This window comes from Macaca thibetana, chromosome 6 (assembly GCF_024542745.1).
Source record: "Macaca thibetana thibetana isolate TM-01 chromosome 6, ASM2454274v1, whole genome shotgun sequence".
NCBI classification, from domain to species: Eukaryota; Metazoa; Chordata; class Mammalia; order Primates; family Cercopithecidae; genus Macaca; species Macaca thibetana.
In genome coordinates this window covers 158,049,088-158,072,906 of record NC_065583.1, presented here as the reverse complement: position 1 = coordinate 158,072,906, position 23,819 = coordinate 158,049,088, and the positions used below count along the sequence as shown (strand labels likewise).

The 23,819-nt window shown below is 34.0% G+C and overlaps 1 long non-coding RNA gene across 1 annotated transcript in view; it reads left to right on the top strand.

Moving 5' to 3' along the window:
- Positions 1 to 594: 594 nt before the first annotated feature.
- The window catches only part of LOC126956278 (uncharacterized), a 71,105-nt gene continuing 47,880 nt past the window's right edge, over positions 595 to 23,819 (top strand). The window contains exons 1-2 of the long non-coding RNA XR_007726271.1: positions 595 to 647; positions 2,467 to 2,494. This is a non-coding gene — a long non-coding RNA (uncharacterized LOC126956278). The remainder of the gene's footprint in view (positions 648 to 2,466; positions 2,495 to 23,819) is intronic.

Sequence of the window (23,819 nt, the reverse complement as noted above, 5' to 3'; positions counted from 1 at the left end):
TTTTCAATATTTTTAGATTACATGTTTCATCTAAAGGTTTTTCAAATTATTACAATGCCCCCAAAAAAATTTTGGCATATTTATTTTTAAAAAATCCACAAATAACTGGACCCACTTAGTTCAACCCGTTATTCAAAGGTCAATTGTAATTGGAGAAACTGAAGGCTTTTTAACCAATGCTTTAATGGGAGTGTCATATTTTCAAATATGACTACTTGAGGGATTGAGGTTGACTTTCATGAATTCAGTAAAAATCTCCTCAAGGGGGGCCAGACCAGTGGCTCACGCATGTAATTCCAGCATTTTGAGAGGCCAAGGCAGGTGAATCTCTTGAGCCCAAAAGTTCAAGATCAGCCTGAGCGACAATAGCAAAATCCCTGTTTCTATAAAAAATATAAAAATTAGCCAGGTGTGGTTGCATAAGCCTGTAGTCCAAGCTACCCGAGAGGCTGAGGTGGGAGGATCAGGTAAGCCCATGGAGATCCAGGCTGCAAAAAGCTGTGATTGTGCCACTGCATTCCAGCCTGAGTGACAGAGTAAGACCCTGTCTAAAAATAACAACAACTACAACAACAAAACAGTCCCTTGGAAAAACTGGTCTGGTACTTTATCTACATGGTTCCTCTTACAGAATTTCTGACTTTGTGGTAAGTAAACAATGTTACTTTCTCTCTCTCTCTCTTTTTTTCTCTCTCTAAGTGAATCTCATTGTGTTTCCTGCCTTGGTCTTAAACTCCAGGTTTAAGTAATCCTCCCATCGTGGCCTCTCAAAGTGCCAGGATTGCAGGCATGAGCCAGCATACCCAGCTCTGGTGCTACTATGTGTCAGACCTAGGAACCTCAGGATATTTTAAAGACCTTGAGAAGAGAGAAATGTATCCAATTTATACAGGTATTACAGGCATAGCCTTTGGCTTGGCTCCTAAGCCTCAAGGTTTTTAAAAGTCAAATTTGAAATTCCTTATAAAATAGTTCCAGAAAAGTCAACTTCGAAAGAACACATATGGACAATCCCTCTTCTTGCTATACTTTATGTAAATAATTAGGCCAAGTATAATAAGAATAAAAATTATTTTGCAAATAAATTCATCTTACTATGATTTATTCTTGGTAGTGATGAGGAACTAGAGAGATTACAATTGTTTCAGAAGAAAACTATGATGCACCTCTTATTAAATTCTAGCCCTGTTCATTGTTTTTGAGTTTTAATTATTGCCCTATAATTTGGACCGAATTTTGAATTATTTCCTGGTTACAAATCTTCAAACTATGTTTCTAAGTTTTCTTCCATTTTTCCAACTTGGAGTCACTAAATATTGAAATTCCCTTGTCTTCAGGTCCAGAAGACTGTAACTTATGTATAAACAATCTTGTGACATACAAACCAGAAAGCAGAAAAATCTATCAGATTGCCACTGTCTGCCCATTCCGAATGGAGATGCCTCAGAGACTCCAGAAAAAGTAGTTATAGACTACTCTAGACATTGAATTTTACTTTTCTTCTTTATTTATATATAAATGCTTCGTAATGAAGATTCAGTTGCCTGTATCACATATAGAGTCCTGGCTTTGAGAATGCATCTACAATGCTTTCTTCTAAAATGATACAAATTGCTTAAATGAACTGGCTTATTCCCAGAAGAGGAAGGCTGTATTAATGGGATCCTTTGCCAATCGGCTATTAGCTTGTTTTTTTTTCTCTTCACAGCCACCAACTCAGCTTTTAATGTGTGAAACTTCTAGGGAAGTTTTAGATAGCGGAATGTTGGGGCACAAAAACAATTCCTGAAAATATGGAGCTTTAGCATGATGCATGCTTTGAAAATAGAAAGGACTCAGAAATAAACTTCCCAAACAATGTTTCTCTGTGACCTTTTGCCCGCCTCCCTGTCTCTCTGATCACCTTTCTGGAAGCACTGAGAGGGACTCTCTAGAATTTCTTTATCTAAGAAGTTTAAATTCAATTATCTTAAGACTCCTTCCCTAGGAATGTCATTAAGTACCCAGGAAACATCAACTATGAGACTGGAAGTCATCCTCATAGCCAGACAGACTTTTTAGCTACTTTTCTGAAGGAAGTGCCAAGAGATTACTTGGGGGTTCTTGGGTATATAATTCTTAATAAGTTTCCTAGAGTTTTCTAAATTATGCATTTTAAAATTCAGTTTTTGTCCAATGATATATTGGTACTTGTAATGATTTCTTGATAACTTTAACTTGTGGAGAAGAAAATGAAAGACAAGATTATGTGATACCAATGTTTCATTTGTTTTATCAGCTTTCTGTTTGCAACCCAGAAAGTAAGAATTTTAATAATATGCAAGTAACTATAAAACATAGACACTATCCCTCTTGGACTATTAAAAAAAATAAAAGCATAATTTTAAGGACGTTCTTGTACTTTTAACTGGAGAACACCAGATAAAAATGTTTGATTCTACAACTTAACCAATTTTGTGATTTCAGGTCACTTTATCGCATGATTTTGAAAATGGTAAGTACTTATCTTAGGATATTTATAAAATTAAACACATGCATATAAAGTGTGTAATAGTTCCTGGCTTAGACTAAGTGCTGAAGTAACTGTACCTTTGCTGTTACTGTTTGAACTTTTATATCATATTCCAGCTTCAAAATTATCCACTAAATGTGTTCAATACAGTTAATCACTTAACTAACATTAGTTAAAAGTCTGAAGTGTGTAAGTACAATGAATACTAAATATGTGCAACATATTTTTGAAAAATTTTTACCTACTCAGTATCTCTTTACCTTGTATAATTAATATATAAAAACATCAAAAGAAAAATAAAATAATTTGCTTATAGTATTCTATACCACATAATATGTAATGACAAAATTTAAACATGAGAAACAACAGTAGAAACGTTAGATGACAAGGGGAATAAAATTAGTGTGAAATCTGCATACCATTAGGTGCTAGCAAGGGTAGCCTATGGCCTTGAGTTTCAAAGTAAAAAATACAAAGAAAAATAATTAGTTTAAAATGTGTTGATTTTCTTAAAATAGCAACAAATGAAGTCAAAATTGTTTTCCCTATTACTGAGATCTGAAATAAATTTCTCACATAGATATTTTAAGTGGACATTATTTTAGATTAAAACAAATTTTAGTGTTTCTATTGTTAAACTACTGTGTTTGATAAGGTATTTCTTTTAAAAAATTCTCTTTTTGAGTTAATAGATAATGGCAAATCAAGGGAACAGCAATTCTCTGATAAACTAAAATAATATAGGCTTTGTATTACATTTTTGTCAAGCTTGAACTGAATAGGAAATATATCATTTATATGAATGTGTATATATATGTATGTGTGTATATGTAATATATGCATATATTATATTCCTTGAAAGTTGGCACTATCAAGTTTATATATTTAGTTCATTGAGTTTTTTTATTCCATATATGTAGAGGATAAAACCTTTATGTCAGAAGAAAAAACATGACAAAAAGATTGAGTTCAGGAAACTTTCTTACTATATTTAATAAACTGGAAACATAATCTATATGCCCTGTCATTAACCTTTTTCCTGTTTAGAAAAAAAAGGGGTGCAACTTGCTGCCAGCACTCATTTAATTTTATGTAAACACGCCTTTTGAGGTTGAAAAATATCTGATTGGTTTTCAATGTAAAAATGAAATCTTAAAACTGTTCATCGAGTTATTTCTAAACAGAACTAACAATGGAATCGCCTGAATCATAAGAATCATCTATTTCGGAAAAATCAGATTCATCAAATGAATCTTCGGCCAACAACTGTTCGCAAATGATGTTAACATCATGCGTAGGGATCCCACATTTTGTAGGATTTGACATTTTCAGTGATCGAGAATTACTACATTTTATAAATAGAAATACCACTACTAACCACAGAAAGCTATAAACAGAATAAGGTATTTTGTTTCCAAAGTCAATATACTAGAGCACTGAGAAAAATATAATAAAAGCAACATATTTTGTGGCAGTGTTATTTCAGGGTACACACTGCAGCCACAGGCCCCGGCAAGTATTCTCGAAGCAAATGCGAAAAGGGCTTAATTCCATAAAATTGACATGCATCTTTTGACAAAAATAACCATGATGCAGATCATAAGGAAATTTGTATTGTATAAGCTTCAACAAGTCTGTTAAGCTGCCCAAGGTCTAAATTGTTCAAAATCTTTGAAAGTCTTTTGGCATTTTATTGTCTGAAATATTTGAATTATTTGAGTAATGTGGAAAGATCTTAAAGTGTAAACTCTTACTCTTTTTCTTATCAAGTGCATTTTATAATTTCTTTTCAATTTAATTTTGTAAGTTACCAATTGTAATGTTATATTTTTCAATATGAATTAGTTTCAAGTAGGTTAGAGTCCTATCTTTAGTTATTTTACCAACTTGTCTTTAACTTTCAGCACATTATGATAAAAGGCAGTTAGCAATAAGGTTTTTGTTTTGTTTTGTTTTGTTTTCTGAGATGGAGTCTCACTCTGTCCCCCAGGCTGGAGTGCCATGGCGTGACGTCTGCCTACCGCAACGTTCGCCTCCCGGATTCAAGCGATTGTCCTGCCTCAGCCTCCTCAGGCACCTGCCACCATGCCCAGCTAATTTTGTATTTTTGGTAGATATGGGGTTCCTCCATGTTGGTCAGGCTGGTCTTTGACTCCTGACCTCAGGTGACCCTCCAGCCTCGGCTTCCCAAAGTGCTGGGATTACAGGTGTGAGACACCGCGCCTGGCAGCAATAAGGGTTTTTAATCCAGAATCCAGTTTGGGGAAAGTTATGCAAATATATACACACACACACACACATACACATATTTAAGGACTAAATTCTCTTATGATGTTAACATGAATGCATTTTACAAATATGCTTGTAATTTTTCAGAATATACCTGATTTGAATGTAATGGAAACAATAGGAATGCCTGCATAAGTTAGCAAGAAATTTGAGAAAACTACTCTGAAAGTCTTTTTAAAAATGACAGATGTACTCCTTTGCCCAGAATATTTCAAAGGTACTTCTTTCCATTTGTTTTTAGATTTATGACTCTAGAATTCCATTTAGAAGAACTCTCATTCAAATGCGGAAAAGAAAGGGAGCCCAAAGGGAAGACAGAAGTGACTCACTGACATAGATAGGCTGAGAAACAGTTACGTGGGTAATGCATAATGAAATTGTGTGAATATACAGTGTGAGTGGAAAACTATTAAATTATATAAATAAAAATAGTTATATCCAGATTATATACATCTCTCTATATCTCAATAGGTGAAAAAATGCATTGACATAATAAGAAGTAATAGTTATAATTTGGAAAATAAAAGAGTATACCATACAATATATTCTAAGGAAAATAGCAGCAATTAAAGACAGTGATGACTTTTTGTACGTAAACCCACAAATAATCTATATTTCAAATATTAAGACAGATTTCAAATATTGCTTTATTTAAATAATTTTTCCATTCTTGAAATCTGCAAAAAGTGATAAAACAAACTCCTACTCCTCAGTTTTTAGTTCTACAATTTTATTTTCATTCACCATTAAAAATTCAAATGGTTAATTTGATTATTATCTTAAATTACCTTTCATTTTGGCACAATAGCTAGTTTTCTAATCTTCAATATGTATGTGTGTATGTGTGTGTATATATACACACACACGTAGCTATACATATGCACACATATGTATATATATACGTGTATATATATTTAATTCTATTTTGCTTTCTACTCAGTAAAAATGTTCATAGAACATTGTATTTGAGCCGTATTTATTACTACTTGACAACAAACACTATCTACTACAGAATACCATCATTTATTTCATTCATAGGGGCATTTTATTAGCCTAAAGTATTTAATGATAAAATCAGGCACTTTGAGGGTTTCATCGATCATATGATGCAGACTGATTTTTGCAAACAATTCATGTTACTTCCACTGACAAATTTGCAATGTCACAATTTACCCAGACTCTGCTGCTTTTATAATAGCTATCTAAAGTATAGTTATGCCCATTCTTAGAATAAATAGAAGATAATTTGCAAAGAATTTAGGGATATGTTAAAACACATTTGTTACTTCTCCTCACAAAGACTTCTCAAACTTGTTTCATAAAAGTGACAGTGAAATGTGAATATCTTGTAATATCTGGAATGTAAATAGGCAGTAGAACTTTTGAAGGATATAGCGTTTTAAATTTAGAGGATTAAGAACTTGAGAAAGAGATTAAAATGATACTGGCTTTAGGCAGCTCATTAATTCTACGCAGATATGGTCTCATATGTCCTTCAACAACATACTGGAAATCTTTTAGCTTACAGTCTTCATTTATTTTTTGAATAATATGTCATTTGAGAAACATTAGTTCAATATTCCCAAAGCTGCTGTCTAATATGCCCCAAACTTACTAACACAAAAAAATAAAGAGAAAATGAATATGCATTAAATTGTACGTCATTTGTTTAGGTAATTCAGTGTGAAAGATGAAAAGTAACATATTTGAAAAGAAATTTTATACTAGCATATTTTTCCTCATCTTCTCATTTATACAATATTATCTCCAAGGTGATCATCGTATTAATACATAAATGCCTCACATTAATACAGATAATCTTCCAATATTTGAAAACTGTAATTCTTTATATGCTTTGGAGAAAAACGTACAATTCTAAAAATTATTTAATAAAAAGTCTATACAAAAATTTTACTTATTAAACAAATCAATAGTCTGGATATATGCAAAAATAATGAAATAATATGGAATATTTGTTCATACTTAGTTTTGAAGTGTTGATCTCAATCAGCAATTGTTCTCTAAATTTCAGATTTGTCTATTCAATTTGAGAGCCAACAGAAAACATGTGATTTACATTTGCAAGTTGCCACATATAGTGGCTTTTATAATGACATGTATGTTTTAGATGACCCATTTTGTTTTTACAGTCAGCTCCTCTTCTTTCTTCCTCCTCTGAAACTCCATTGATATCTCACACTGATTATTACATTTCCCTGTTGAAAGCCTCCTGTTTCCTCTCTTGTCCTCTAATGTGTTATTTTCTACCTGGAGATCAAAATCACTATATAAAATTAGAGATCACATCACATCTCACCTTGCTAAAATCTCTTTAATAACTTTCATTTCCTTATCATGGTCCTCACAATATTAAGGTCTTCTGGTCTACCATTAGTACTTTAATTTCACATAGTAATACCCTCCTCTACTGTAACTATATTTAGGCTTTGTTTTTCTTTTGGTTTCTTGACCATTTAAAGCATATGCCTACCTCAGGGCCTTGGTACTTACTGGTGCAGCTGCTGGCATCTTCCTTTAAATTTTTGCGTGACTTGATATGTCATTACAGTCAGGTTATACCTCACCGAGTCTCTCATAGAATTGCCACTTTTGATATACTTTAACCTCTATAAAATAATATTTCACATATTTATTTCATTGTACTCTATTTGTTCAATTGTATTTATAGGATCTAAACTGAAATCTTCATATTTATTTATGTGTTTACCGAATTTTGGTTTCCTCAAGTACTATGCAAAGCAAGTATGTGAAGAGAGATCTTATTGTTTTGTTTGTCATAAGATCCCAAATATTCAGACAACCATACATGAAAAGTATTAAGGAAACTCTAAAATAAATGAATGAATCAAAATCAAATGACATTATGTATAGATAACATAGGTACATTTTAAAAACTCTGATGAACTTTTGTTGTTTTCTTATTTTGGGTGAGTCTAGAATAATCATTATAGTTTTTTCTTCTAAGGATATATAAATTGTTCATTATAGTAATTTTTTTATTTTAATGGACAAACAATAGTTGTATATATTTCTATATATAATATTTTCATATAATTATACATGTATGCATTATACATGCAAATCAGGGTAGTTAATTGCTTCATCACCTCAGATATTTATCATTACACTCCATATTTAAACTACTGTGGGATATTAATAATATCCTGTACAGATTCGAGGCATACATAATTCCAAAAGTCAAATAAATATAATTGAAGAGATAACTAAGATTTATAATCATACAACAATTTTTTTAAACGATATTAAAAGGGAACCATTTAAGAAGTAGCAGAATCAAGTCTACCATCTAAAGGAAAAATAGAATATCTGATACAAATTCAAGTTGAGAAAGAAAAAAAGAAAAAACAGAAAAAGAAATCTTTTATCTGAGGAATGCAAGCCTCCTGTAAATGATCAGGCCCAGACAGGCACAGGAATGAGGCAGCCTCATGTCCCATATCCTGCCTTTAACTAAGTTATTCTCTTGAAGCGGTTACTATGTAGACTCTAGACTGACTGCATGAATTACCCAAACCATGCCACACACGAGACACCATAACTCATACCCTGTAGTTCAACTATGTATAGCCAATCACTGATCAGTACTACTGCTGTAAACCAATGAAAAACCTGACAAACAACTTTGCATCAGCCCACTTGTCTCTCCTGCTCTTCCACCTACTTTTTTGGTCCTTGTTACCTGCTTGTAACAAAGCCTGAACTGAACAGGAGCTTATATCCAAGGTTACTTGGATCTGAATCTTCTGGGCAAATTTCCTAGATTTAGCTCAAGTAAATTCATTGAAATTATATTTTGTGCCTCAGCTTCTTCCTTTAGGTTGAGAAAGTTTATTTAACTTTGTTTGTGATATGTTTAGATTTAGTATTTTTTTCCAAACAAGCAAATGAGTGTTTCCTCCAAAATCAAAGTGCCAATTGCTCTTTTCTCAGATGAAAATTAATTTTCAAGCAATTTTCCACTGTTACTGAATATTACTTCCCGTAATTTTTGTTCTATAAAATGAGTTAAGCCTGGGAATTCACCTACTATCATTTACTGAACTCTCAGTATGCTTGGGAAAATCAATCAAATGTTTTACGTACCATATTTGATTTTATATTTTCATATTCCTGTGAGGTGTGCAAATTAATATTTCAAAGACATACCACTGAGAATTATATGTTTTAAATTCAATTATACATGATTATCTTTCAGGAAATGAGAAATTAAAACATAGGTCAACATTATTTTAGGCTCATACATGTAACTTTCTTATGCATTGAGAGAGAAAATTTTTAAAAAATATGAAAGGAATTGATATTGTCACTAGCTTTCATTCTTTTCGCTGACTTCACTTATAAAAACATGCATATAGAATAGTACCTAAGGTCAAACAGTGTCAAATACAGTTTTGTAGCCAGGCATTTTTGCTCATGAGTGCAATCCTAGCATTTTGGAAAACCAAGGCAGGAGGGAGGATAACTTGAGGCCAGGAGTTCGAGACCAGCCTGGGTAAATTGTGAGACTCCTTCTCTGCTAATAATTAATTTATAATATAAACATAAATATAAATATATGTGTGTATATATACACATGTGTGTATGTGTGTGTATATATGTATATGTACGTGTGTGTGTGTGTATATATATATGTATAGACAGAGAGAGAGAGAGAGAGAGAGAGGGTTCTGTGGAATCAATGAATTAAACTCACAAAATTAGATGTCTACGTCCAGCTACAAAGGAGTAGCACAGAATACAACACTCATAGTGAGAATAAAAAAATCTAATTAAGTAAGAAGAAAAGAAAGAAAAAAAGAGATATGTTCAAACAAATCTGGGAGTTACTGATGAAACCAGGACTCTGGGAAACTTTATCTCAGAATGTGGGGATGCAGCCAATATCTGTTGCTGGGTATTGCTAGTTTGGTTGTGAGGCAAGTTGGATGAAAAGAATCCAGAATCTCAATGAAACTTCAGCTATAACATGCTCAAGAAGACACAGAAAACAGATGTAGGAAATAACGTTAAAATTGTGAATAATTTTGCCAGGTGATTGCAAAAATCACATGGAAATTCTATACATGGAAATTTTAATAGATTAAGTTAATGACTCAATAGAGGCATTCAAGAGCAGGTTAGGCATAGCAGAAGATGGTCCAGAAAACTGCAAGATAAAATAATGGAAGATAAATTGAAACAGAAGAAAAAAAATTGAAAACACATGAAAGAACTTAGAAAGTAAATAACGTGGAACATGTTGTTTTTAGAGGTAGATACAAAAGGATTGGAAAAAAGCTTGTTACAAAACAATATTTGGAAGAATATTATCTGTGAATTTTCTGATACTGTTCAGTGACAGAACAACAGATGCAAGAAGGATAGACATAAAAAAATTCTTTAGGCATGTCGTTGTTAAGTTGCTAAATACCAATGATTAAAAAGAAAATTTGTAAAGCAGCCAAAGGGAAAAAGAAGACACAATTTTCAAAGGGACACTCATAGCCAGTTTTATAATAGAATATATTTGTATTCATTAGAAAGGAAAATCACATCTTTGAAGTGTGACAAGGAAAAAAAAAAAAACAAAAAACCAAGAATGGTTTTCTGTTTCTATACCAAGAATATGTCTACTGAGTTAACCCTTTATAGCACACTAAGAATAACCACAGTACCATTATCAACTTCTGACAATTTAGCATTGATGCAACACTCTTGTCTAATCTACTGTTTATATTCTAATTACATTATGTGACCCAATTATCTTCTTTACAGTAATTATTTTCCTCCATTACAGGAACAAATCTAAGATCAGGTGTTTACTTGTCAATTTTCTTGACTCTTCTTTAATTGCAAAAAATTTGTCTTCCTTGGTCTTTTTGACATTAATTTTTAAAAATAACAAACCCACCTTTTTTACATAAAATGTTTCCCATTTTCAGTTTTATAATAATTTATTATTATTATATTCAGGGTATGCATTCCAAACAAAATACCACATACATGTCATTGTGTCATTCTCGGGGTAAGATATTCTGAAGCACATGATGTCTATCTACCCTTTTACTGATATTTTAATCATCTGGTCAAGGCGTTGTTCTTCACTGTACAGTTATTTCTTTTTGCAACTATAAAGAAATATGTATGGAGAACATTTTAAATCATGTCAGCACACCTCCCCCACCAAGAGATTTAGCCATTATCATGAAGCAGACATTATACTTTTTGACTTAAATTTTCTAATGTTAATGGAGTTAAAATAGATGTAATAATAAAAGAAAGAGCAGGACTCTGGGAGACAGATGTCTGGATTTTATTTCTAACTACATAATTGAAGAGGACAGTGGCTCTGAGCCAAGTGTATTTCTGTTAGTAAAATGCAAATAATAATTACATTTAGTTGATAAGATTATTGTAAGAATTGAATCAGTCAAAAATTCAAAACCGTTAGTAAAATGTATGGGAAAAGTTCTCATTGAATATCAGCACCTATTATGAATATTATTTCTTTTGTAGTTAGTAAGTTATTTTATAATTATTATTTTTCCTAAATATTAAAATAATTTGATTTTTCCTTGCATTTCTCTCTTTTAAAATTTAATTGATACATGATATTTGTACATATTTATGGGTTTCATGTGATATTTTGTTATATGCATAGAATGTATAATGACAAATCAGGATATTTAGGTAATCATCACCTCAAATATTTAGCATTTTTGTTTGCTGGGAACGTTTCAAGTCCTTTTGTTTAAAATTTCAAAATATACAATACTTTGTTGTTAACTATGGTAACTCTACTCTGCTATTGAACATTAGAACTTATTCCTTTTATCTGTTGGTTTGTATCCACTAACCAACCATCTTCATTCCCTCCCTCACACCCTACATCCTTCTAGACCTCTGATATCTCTCATTCCACTCTCTACCTTCATGAGATCAGCTTTCTCAGAACCACAAGTAAGTGAAGGCATGTGATAGACGCCTATCTGTGCCTGGCTTACTTCACTTAACAACATGATCTCCACTTCCATCCATGTTGGAAGTGACATGACTTCATTCTTTTTAGCAGCCAAATAGTATTTCATTTTTTCTATATACAAAATTTTCTTTATTTATTCATCTATTGATGGACACTTAAGTTGATTTCAGATCTTGGCTCCATTAGTCAGCTCTCACTCTGTTATAAGGAAATATGTGTGATTGTGTAATTTATAAAGAAAAAAGATTTAATTGGCTCAGGGTTCTGAAGGCTGTACAGCAAACATGGCAGCAGCTGGTTCTCGGGAGGCCTCAGGGAGATTTTACCTACAGCAGAAAGGAAAGCGAGAGAAGGACCATGTCTTATGTGGCAGGAGCAAGAGGAAGAGAGAGAAGAGGGAGGTGCTATCCACTTTTAAACAACTAGCTCTCAGGATAACTCACTCACTATCACAAGAACAGAACTAAGAGGATGGTGCTAACCCATTCATGAGAATTGCACCCCCATGATCCAATTACCTCCCACCAGGACCCACCCACAACCCCGGGGGTTACAATTTGACAAGATGTGGTGGGGACACACAGCCAAACCATATTCTTTGTTATTGTAAATAGTGCTGCAATAAACATGTAAGCACAGGTATCTTTTTTATATACTGATTTCTATTGGGTAAATACACAATACTGGGATTTCTGGATTGTATGATACATCCATTTTTGTTTCTTGAGAAATCTCCAAATTGCATTCCATAGTGGCTCTGCTAATTTACATATTTACCAACTGTATATGTGTTCCTTTTCTCCACATCCTTGCCAACCTTTGTTATTTTTTGTATTTTTAATAGTAGCTATTTTAACTGAGGCGAGATAGCTCATTATGGTTTTGAGTTGTATTTCCTTGATAATAAGTGATGTGGAGCACTTTTTCGTATACCTGTTGGTCAATTGTATATCTTCTTTTGAGAAATGTCTGTTCATGTTTTTGCCCATTCCATACAATGCTGAATGTGCCTGATCTTGTCCATTAAAAATAACAACAACAACAACACTAATAGTTTGAAAAGTTTGGTGAATCAAAGTGACAAAACACAGACTTGCTTCTGTAATAGGAAGTTTGGATACAACGCATGATTTACCTAAATTAGATAATTTCAAAAAAGAAAGATTATAAAAGTCATAATAATATTAATGAGTTAAGTTTTATTTTTTTGGAGTGCAGTCATTTTTTATTAATTCTAGTTATAAACATGAGATTTACTTCTAAATATCATGATCAGACAGCTTTCTCTGTGTTTTCTCTCCAGGAACTCTTAATCTTCCAATGTGGAGAAACCTTAATTAAAATTTCAACCTATTAGCAATTTTCAATGTATTTAATGAGTTAGACAACTGACATCTCAATATGAAATGGGGCAATTGCATTTAAATAGTAAAAAGATGGTTGCAAAAACTTCTCGTAGGGCTCTCTAGAAATTCTTAGAACATAAAGGTCTTATCTCTAGTAAGGTTGAATTTTTGATGGCACAGTTTTCTTAAATGGTCATCTTGAATGCTAATTAGAGGTCTTATTTCATCATTCCAAACAATATTTCAAATTAGCAAAATTAAATAAAGTCTCTGAGAACCTGTTATATACTACTTCTATGGTTTATTTGTATATTGTAGCCTTTTTTTAACCTTCTACCCATACACATTTTGGGAAAAAATTAATATTATATAATTTATTCTGATTTTTTTCTGGTCTCTCCTATATGACCTAAAAGCATCTAATAAGAATTTATTTTTCATATTGGTCTTGAAGGCTATATAGATAAAATAAGCCTAAAGAATAGTAATGAATGATTTGTTATGAAAAACACTACAGATTGATAATTGAGTATTATTTCTTTATTTTCCCCTGGTTTTAACAGGACATATGAAATGATATGGGAAATCATTCAACATAGTATCTTGGTGATATAGTTTGGCTGTGTTCCCACCAAAATCTCATCTTGAATTGTATTTCCCATATTCCCCATGTGTCATGGGAAGAACCTAGCGGGAGGTAATTGAATCATGGGGGTAGTTATGCTCGTGCTGTTCTCATGATAGTGAGTTCTCATGAGATACAATGGTTTTATAACGAGCTTCCCTCTTCTCTCATCTCCTCTCATCTTTCATTCTTTCTCCTATCACCCTGTGAAGAGGTGCCTTCCTGCATGATTTTAAGTTTCCTGAGACCTCCTCAGTCATGAGGAACTGTGAGTCAATTAAACCTCTTTTCTTTATAAATTACCCAGTCTCAGGTATCTCTTCAAAGAAGTGTGAGAACAGACTAATACCATCCTAACCATTCAGTGAATGTGAATAGAATATGAATATTTTTAATCTTTCTCCCCTTCCATGTGAAACTATCAATGGATATGAAAAAACTCTGCAGAAAGAGAGAAAAATGATAATGTGGAATCCACATCAAGTTGGTAAACAATTGTTGTGTCCTTTGGACATATCTTTTTGGGGAGGAATATGAAAATGAGCAGTTTTGAGAGGAATTATATAATGCCAGAGGATTAGTTTGCTGAGATTTATTTGGTTTTGACATATTATTCCTTAGCTTCAATCCTAAACAAAAAGAAAAAAGCTGGAGGTATTACGCTACCATACCCCTAAATACACTACAAAGATTTAGTAACCAGAACACCACAGTACTTACATAAAAACAGACACATAGACCAATAGAACAGAATAGAGAGCTCAGAAATTAATCAACCTATCTATTGCCAACTTATTTTTGACAACGGTACCAAGAATTCTCTTTGGGCAAAAGACAATGTCTTCAATAAATGATGCTGGAAATCTGGATGTCCATATGCAGAAAAATGAAACTACACCCTCACCTCTCACCCTATACAAAAATCAATTCAAAATGGATCAAAGATCTGAACATAAGAACCAAAACAATAAATTGATTATAAGAAGAAATAGGGGTAATTCTTTAGGATCAGAGGTTGGGGAAAAGTTTTTAAGCACAAACATCAAAAGCAACAATAAAAAAATGGGATTATATTAAACAAAATAGCTTCTGTACAAAAAAGAAAACAATCAACAGAGTGTGAGGAAACCTTTGTGAATTTGTTTAACAGGCCTTAATATCCAGAATATACAAGAAACTGAAGCATCTCAATAGTAAAAAAAAAAAAAAAAAAAGAGCGAGGAAGAAATCCAATTAAAAAATGGCAAATGATCATAATAGATATTTCTCTAAAGAAGACCTACAAGTGATCAAAAATATATGAAAAAATGATTGACATCATTAATTATCAGGGAAATGCAACTTAAAACCACAAGAAGTATCATCTCTCCCCAGTTAGGATGGCTAATATTAGAAAAATAAAACCCTAAATTAACAAACGCTCTTGAAGATGCAGAGAAAAGGAGACTCATGTACCCTTGTCGAGAATGTAAACTAGCACAGCCACTATAAAGAATAGTATGCAGTGTCCTCAAAACCACTACAAATAGAACTACCATATAATCCAGCAATTCTGTTACTGGGAATTTATTCAAAGAAAAGGAAACCATTATGTTGAAGAGACATCTGTACCCTCATGCTTACTGTAGCACTATCCACAATAGCCAAGATATAGAATCAACCTATGTGTTTATAAACAGATGAATGGATACAGAAAATGTGGCATATATACACAATGGAATACTATTCAGCTATAAAAAAAATGAGATCCTGTCATTTGTGGCAAGTGGATGGAATTGGGGAACATCATGTTAAGTGAAACAAGCCATGCCAGGAAGTTAAACATCACATGTACTCACTCACATGCAGAAGCTAAAAATGTTGATCTGCTAGGTGTAAAAAGTAGAACAGAGGCTGAGGATGGTAGGGGAAGGGTAAGGATAGGGAGAGACTTGTTAAAAGATACAAAATTACATCTAGATTGGAGAGCTAATTTCGAGTGTTCTATGCCACTATAGGATGACTATAGTTAACAGTTATGTATTTCATAGATTCAAATAGCTAGAAGGAGGTTATGGAATATTCCCAGCACAAAGAAATGATAAGTGTTTGAGATTATCGATATGCTAAATATCCTGATCTGATCACCCATTATACGTATTGAAACATTACTATGTACACCACTAATATATACAATTATTATTTTTTGATTAAAATATTTTACAAATTAAAAATAAATAAAATTTTTAAAATGAAGACTATGAGGCAAAAGTAAAGTGTAAAATACGTAGATAAATATGACATAAAGACAGTATTCTTAAGTCAGTATGCTATAAATGTTGCATCCATTTAATTATTTTTAAATGTTTAAATAAATTATTAAATATTTCAGTTTTCAGAAAAATAAAAGCATAAACAGTACTGCGTGCCACTACTCATCTCTCTCAAGTTCTAACATTCAGTCATATATGCTTCAGTCTAAAAAACTGCATTTGAAACTTGCTATATTCCTCTTTCTAATTCCATTTTATTAAATTGAAACAAATAGACAATTTTAAGACGGCATTCATTGTATTGTTTCTAATATTTACCACATGCGGTTCTATTCTTGCGATCTAATATTTTCTCAGCACCTCTTGTTTATATGTGCTTGTATGACTCTGAGAAAAAGAAAAATAAGTGTGCATGTGGATTTCCTGCCTTTGCATGGAAAGGAAAATGCAGTAATGTTTGACGGAAACCTGCAACATATCAGATACCAACGTTTGCTATTTATGGATCTGTTGATTCTTTGTATCAGGGACATTTAGACAATATAAGTGAAACAGATATCATCTACCATGTGCATGACAAAGCGAAAAAAGTTCATTCCATGGGAAAATAAACATGAAATAGAAAGATAGAGATTTTTATACAATTTTGCCTATCTCTCATATTTAATTGACCATATTGATAAAACATATTCTAAATGGACTTAATTAGAAATATAGCTTGAACATCACTCTTCAGAATGAGGACAATAAACTTGGGGAAGGCAGGGCTTAATGTGGTCTATCCATATGCTTTTCTTAGTCTGAATGACATCCCAAATTGAATCATTCAACAGTTATGTTACAGCATGCTGATTCAATTATTTATCTTCTGTTCTTGGTGGCTGAAATCATTTGACTTAGTTATTTCTGGTTGAGAGTGAGACAATGTACATAAAAATATAACAAGGATAAAATTTAGTGCACAATGAAATTGTCCCTTCAATATTCACTTAGACTAATTCCATAGGCTTTTGGCTTTATTCACGGGGAGATAATATAGCGACATAAGTAAATATTTCTGGAATACTTTTAAATTATTTCTATCTTTAAGTGAGTATCACTACATATCCCATTTTCTGTGGTATATCCTGAACAAGGTAGTATTTTAGTTTAAACAGAATCCTGAGTGCATCTATTATTTTTGTCAATTTCTGTTATAAAATTCCTCTGAAAGCTGCTCTTCAGAATGTACTTTGAAATAAATAAATAACATCTAAATATTTTCCAGGTTAAATCACCATTTCTCCTAGTTCCTATAGGTGATTGCAGTTAAGCCATGTTTTTACTATGTGATCCGCTTAACTTGACCATAACTGATGAGACAAGAGGTCGACATTGACTCAAGAAAAGTACTCCTTTCTTGGTAATTTGGAATTTAGGTTGGTCTCTGTTGATTCCTTGTATCAGGACATTTAGACAATATAAGTGAAACAGATATCTTCTGCCATGTGCATGACAAAGTAGAAAAAGTTCATTCCATGTGAAAATAAACATGAAATTGAAAGATACAAAAAAATCAGAGCTAAGAAACCAGCTTTCAAAAATGACACAAAAGTACTCTATAACTTGGATGCTGGGTTTACTTTCTGTTTTAAACCTGGAGAATGTATGTCCTTATGTTTTCCAGAATGAAATGTGATTATTATTTAAATCAGTCTAAGTAAGTTTTATTAACTGCAACCAAATGATTCTTCATTGGTTCATTCACCACCAGTCTTATCAGTACCATTGTGGGTGGCAAATATTCTCTAATTTATCCAATCCAAACAAGCTAAAAAGTAATATTGGTATTTAAGTTATTGTCAAGAACCTAGGAGTTGAGATGTCATCTTTGGGATTTGTCGCAATGGCACATAACTATTCAATAAAGTACAAAGGCTTCATTGTGAATATCCATTTGTCTTTACTAAATAGAATTATTAGTTTTAGTTTTTGAATAAAATATTTACATAATTAATTATGTCAATGTTATTGACTTTTGATTGAATGTCAATTATCAGTAGCATAAGGCTAAAAAAGCAAAACCTATAAACTCAGACTATACAAGTTTGGAATCCTGGTTTTGTCTCTTATTAGCTACAAAGTCTTGGAAAAGTTTGACATTTCATGGGAATATGATTGCACTCACTTTATAAAAACATTGTAATATGTAAAGGGGTTTACACATTTAAAGTCTTTGAAGGCATGACTCTTAGAGCTTACTAACTTTTAAAATTAATGCATTTGCAATTCCTTTTTAGTAGCATATCATTAAGGGGAAATATATCTTTTTAAAGGTATAAAGATAAAATTCTTATGAAGTGGACACTATGTGGATAATGAATTTTGTTTCATGGGAAAAGCACTGAGACACAGAGCAAGCAAATGTTTACTTACCAAATAAAGAAACAGTTGTATTCAGGTGATTCAGATTACTGCCAGGGATATATGAGTATCATTTTCATAATTCTAGCCTTCTTCATTTTCTGAAGTTACATGGAGACCCACTGACCAGGAAATGTTGCTAATATAATCACAGCCTGAATTTAGCCGGTTTTGCTAAGTCAGGGAAGTAGTTTGGTTCTTAGATTGTGGAGTTAGGTACTACTTAATATAAGAAAACTACTACACTTTTTACACTGTTGGTGAGAATGTAAATTAGTTCAACCATTGTGGAAGACAGTGTGGTGATTCCTCAATGATGTAGAACCGGAAATACCATTTAACCCAGTAATCCCATTACTGGGTATATACCCAAAGGAATATAAATCATTCTATTATAAAGATACATGAATGCTTATGTTCATTGCAGCACTATTGACAATAGCAAAGACATGGAATCAACTCACATGCCCATCAATAGTAGAATGGATAAAACATACATATATATCATGGGATACTATGCAGCCATAAATAGTAATGAGATCATGTCCTTTGTAGGGACATGGATGAAGGTGGAAGTCATTATCATCAGCAAACTAATGCAGGAACAGATAACCAAACACCACATGTTCTCACTTATAAGTAGGAGCTGAACAGTGAGAATACATGGACACGTGGCGGGGAACAATACACGCTAGGACCTGTCGGGGGTGGGGCGGGTAGGAGGTGGGGAAAGCTTTAGGGAAAAGAGCTAATGCATGCTAGACTTAATACCTAGGTGATGGGTTGATAGGTGCCACAAACCACCACGGCACATGTTTACCTATGTGACAAATTTGCACATCCTGCACATGTACCCTGCAACTTAACAAAATAAAATAATAAAAAAAGAAAAATACTACCAGCATGAATTCAGATCATTATTTTCCTGATGAACCTATAAACATTCTCCCACTTATTTTTCTCCATGAATAGTTTAAAATATATGAAAACCTCTCCTTGCTAATCATCATATACATTTGTGTTTGAGAAATACAGCTCAGTGATTTCTTATTCTTAAAGTCATTAACCTATAAGACTATATTCATGGAATCATGGAAGTGTAATAAGCCCTAGAGGCTCTGGAACTTGCTACAAGATAGAAGGCAGCAAACTGTGTGGGCTTTTAGAAGTCTGGAAACTTCAATCCCTAGTGATTTGCTATTTCTCTTCTAAAAATTCTTTGCTATGCATTTTTTATGTTTTCAGCAATGTGTGAAATTTAGGTGTCTGCCTCTGCTGTCTGCAGGGGACTTCTTTAATTTGGTGTTTGTCCTCGCACTTAAATTCAGCTATCGTTGCAGTCCATGGTTTGATTATTTAACAAGACACAGGGGGAATCACGCTACCGTCAGTGGCTTCTGCAAACTTTTTGCATCCACTTTCCAACTGTCCAGGTCTAATTGCTAATGTGAAGCTAACACTGTAAACTAATGCATTATATGTTCCTCTTAATAATTTTTCGTATTTAGTCACTACTTTTTTTTTTTTTTTTTAACATGCTGTGAATCATGGATTACGTTTCAGAATCTGCCACGTACTAGTCATATGATTTTCAGATAATTACTTGATTTATCAGAATTTCTTTTTTATTTTAGAAGTGAATTTTAAAATATAAGAAATGAAACTTCAATTAAGATCAAGTATCCACCTTGCATTCTCTATTCCCTTTGCACTCATCAAGTACCTCAGCTGCTTGTGACTCTTTGCCTGGAGGGGTGACCCAAACCTTCATTCTTGAGGTGTCTGGGCTATTAGCTGTCCTGCATAAATTGGGCTATTGGAGTTTTCCATTTATTTTAATCACATAACATGATAGTACAAAGAGATGTCCTAAGGGATTTCCTATATTCCAGATATACTCTTCCTTACTTCCATCCTGCCTCCATTGCAGCCCAATATCTCCTTGGTAATAGAATCAGTCACCCCAACCAGTATAGTAACACTCTTCCTTGACTGTTCATTCAAATGCATAAGGAGCCCAGAGCATCCAGGCAGCTGTCTTAACTTCCAATTCAATGGAATCACTGCTGTGTCTCCTAGTGTAAGCAAACACTCCCATTTCCATGCTTTGATTCCTGGACTCACAATTTCTGCTGTGAGGAAAACAGCACCGTATATCGAACACTGATTTAAAGATTATACAGCATCACGGAAGACATTACCCAGCCCCGCAATGTGCAGCCACTTAGCTGGTGCTATCCCTGAGTTTTCAGAAGGCTGTTTCACTTTTCTCTCAAGCCAGCTGCTTTCAGGATATCGGAGAAAATGGCAAAAGCACCATTAGTAACACATTGCTGCACTTCTTTTGTTACAAGGTGAATTTCTTGATCAGAAGCAATGTTATTTCAAATACCACAACAGTGGATAGGGCATTTTGTTAAACCGTGGATGGTTATATTGGCTGAGGCATTGCATTCATGGAAAGTAAACTAATAACAAGAATGTGTATTCCACTGAGAACAAAGAACTGCCCTTTCCATGGTGGAAATGATCTAATGTAATCAATATGCCACAAGGCGCACCAATCCAAAGAATAGTGTCATGTTAAGAACTCAGTGTTGATCTTTGCTGATAGCAGAAGGAACACAAGCAGTGGCTGTAGCAAAGTCAGCTTTAGTGAAGAGAAGTCCATGTTGTTGACCCCATTCATAACCTCTATCCCTGCCACCAAAGTCACTTCCTTCATGGGACCATTGGGCAATGAAAGGAGACAGGCTAGAGAAAGGCTGACTGGGGAAATGGCAGGTCATTATATTGACTTGATTAACAAGATAATTTTCTGCTGAGGTTGCCTTTAGTGATCATTAACATGGGTTAGAGCTATCTTCAAACTCTTTGCCTATTCAGGGAGGCCTACCCATATACATTTTTCCTAGATCTCATTGTCACCAACATCCAATTGTATTCCCTCAAATCCCTGACCATTCCACCGAACCATTCATATTATAAATCATATTATATTCTTACTTCTGTCTATTTCTCCTCATAGATGAAAGTGAAAACCCGGTGTATTGCTTGAAGTTCTGCCACTGGAAGAAGTTTTTTTCACCACTATCCTTCAGGAATGTCCCAAAGAAGATCTGTTATGCTACAACTGTCCACACAAGTTTCCATGGTGCCTGTATGTCATGCAGAACCATCCATGAATTGGGCTTTAGTTTTCACTTTCTCAGTCAACTGGTCATAAAGAACTCCCCATGAGGCCCTAAGTATGGTCTAAGAGAGAAAAGAGAAGGTAGTAGGAGTAGTGGCCATGATCATTTGTGCCACTTTACATTACTTACTTACATATTCAAGACAAATTTGAGCCCAATCATGTATAATCTACTTTCATGTGATAATAAAACCAATTCACTGAGACTATAATATTGCAGTAAAGAGTTTAATTAACATGAGGCCAACCACATGAGAGACAAAATTATTACTCAAATCAGTCTCCCTGAAGGATCAGAGGTTAGGGTTTTTCAAGGATAATATGGTGGGCCGGGGACTAGGAAATGGGTGCTGCTGGCTGGTTGAGGATGCAATCATAGGGGTGTGGAAAACTGTCCTTATGCACTGAATCAGCCTCTGGGTAGGGGTCGCAGGACCATTTATGAGTCACAAGTACAGGTCTGACATACATCTCAAAAGACCAATCTTAGGTTCTACACTAGCATTGCTATCTATACAAACAATTGGCAAAGTTATAAATGTAACCTCTAGCCACAGTACTCCTGAGCAGTAAGGGATTATAGAAACTATGTCCACATTTTAGCGGAATTCAGACCTTTCCCAGAATCCTCATCTTGGGGTCTTTCATTAGTTTTACGAAGGCAACTTCAGCCTCCAAGCAAGGAGGGGATCCCTTTTAAGGGGGAATTATTACCATTCTTGCTTCAAAGTTAAAATATAAATAAATTCCTCCCATGGTTAGCTTCACCTACACCCAAGAATGAATGAAGACAGCCTGACTGTGAGCCAGGAGCAAGATGGAGTCAGCCATGTTAGATTTCTCTCACTGTCATTATCTTTGCAAAGGCGGTTTTAACAAAACATAAGTGATTATCTGGGTATAAAATAACTTTATAATACAAATGTTTTCTGCTAGTTGAACCACTAACCCACATACCTTATTAGGGATTGTATACATGATCCTTGGCTGTAGAGTATGTCTGATGTGATAAAGAAAAACCTGGGAACCTGTATACAATGTCTTAGACCTCTCTTTTCTTCACTTGAGGCTTTTCATTACTTGAATACTTGAAATTATTCAGATTGAACATGGCCGGGCATGGTGGCTCAAGCCTGTAATCCCAGTTACCCAGGAGACTGAGGCTGAGGACCAATTGAGGCCAAGAGTTCAATAACAGCCTGGGCAACATAATGAGGCCTCTGTCTCAAAAATCAAGCAAGCAATCAAGCAAACAAACAAATAAAACAACCATCCCGGGTTTGGTTTTTGATTTGTACGTGCTAACTTTACAATTATGATCCCTTACATTAGCTCTGGGAAAATTGCCCCATTAGGGTTGACAGTCTTTGGTTTCTCAGTTCCCAGTCGAGTGGGTGAAGGAGACTGGGGATTTCCTCAATTGCTGAAAAATTTTTAGATTTTTCTCTGGCAGTCTAAGAACTTTAAATTATCAATTGACTGAATGTCAACTTCACTGGCTAACAAACAGTTGCAGAAAACCTCCAAAGTCAACAACTTCTAATCAAAACTAACCCAGTATTTGTAGATTCTGTTCTTGTTATTAACTGGCCTTTTCTCCTTGGCTCTGCATATTACAAACCAAAATGTCCTCCTTCAACAGTGTTGGAGATCTGCCTTGTTTTGTACTTTTCTTTGTAGATAAGCCCCATTTCATTTCAACTTGTTTCTAACTTGCAGACTTTTTACTTAAAGCAGAAAGAAAGTAACCCCCTTCAATTTCAAAGTCTTTCAAAAAGTCTCAGTGTGGTCGGGCGTGGTGGCTCACACCTGTAATCCCAGCACTTTGGAAGGCCAAGGCGGGCAGATCACCTGAGGTCAGGAGTTCAAGACCAGCCTGGCCGATATGGTGAAACACTGTCTCTACTAAAAATACAAAAATTTGCTGGGTGTGGTGGCAGGCGCCCATCACCCCAGCTACTTGGGAGGCTGAGGCAGGATAATCACTTGGACCAAGGAGATGGAGGTTGCAGTGAGCCAAGATCACGCCACTGCACTCCATCCTGGGCAACAAGAGCAAAACTACGTCTCAAAAAAAAAAAAAAAAAAAAAAAAAAAAGTCTCATGTATGCAATGTTCAAATACTGGGATACTACAAGAGTATTTTAATACCTGGTTACGGTCTCAGAACCTGGATTGTTAGAATCTGTATTCGTT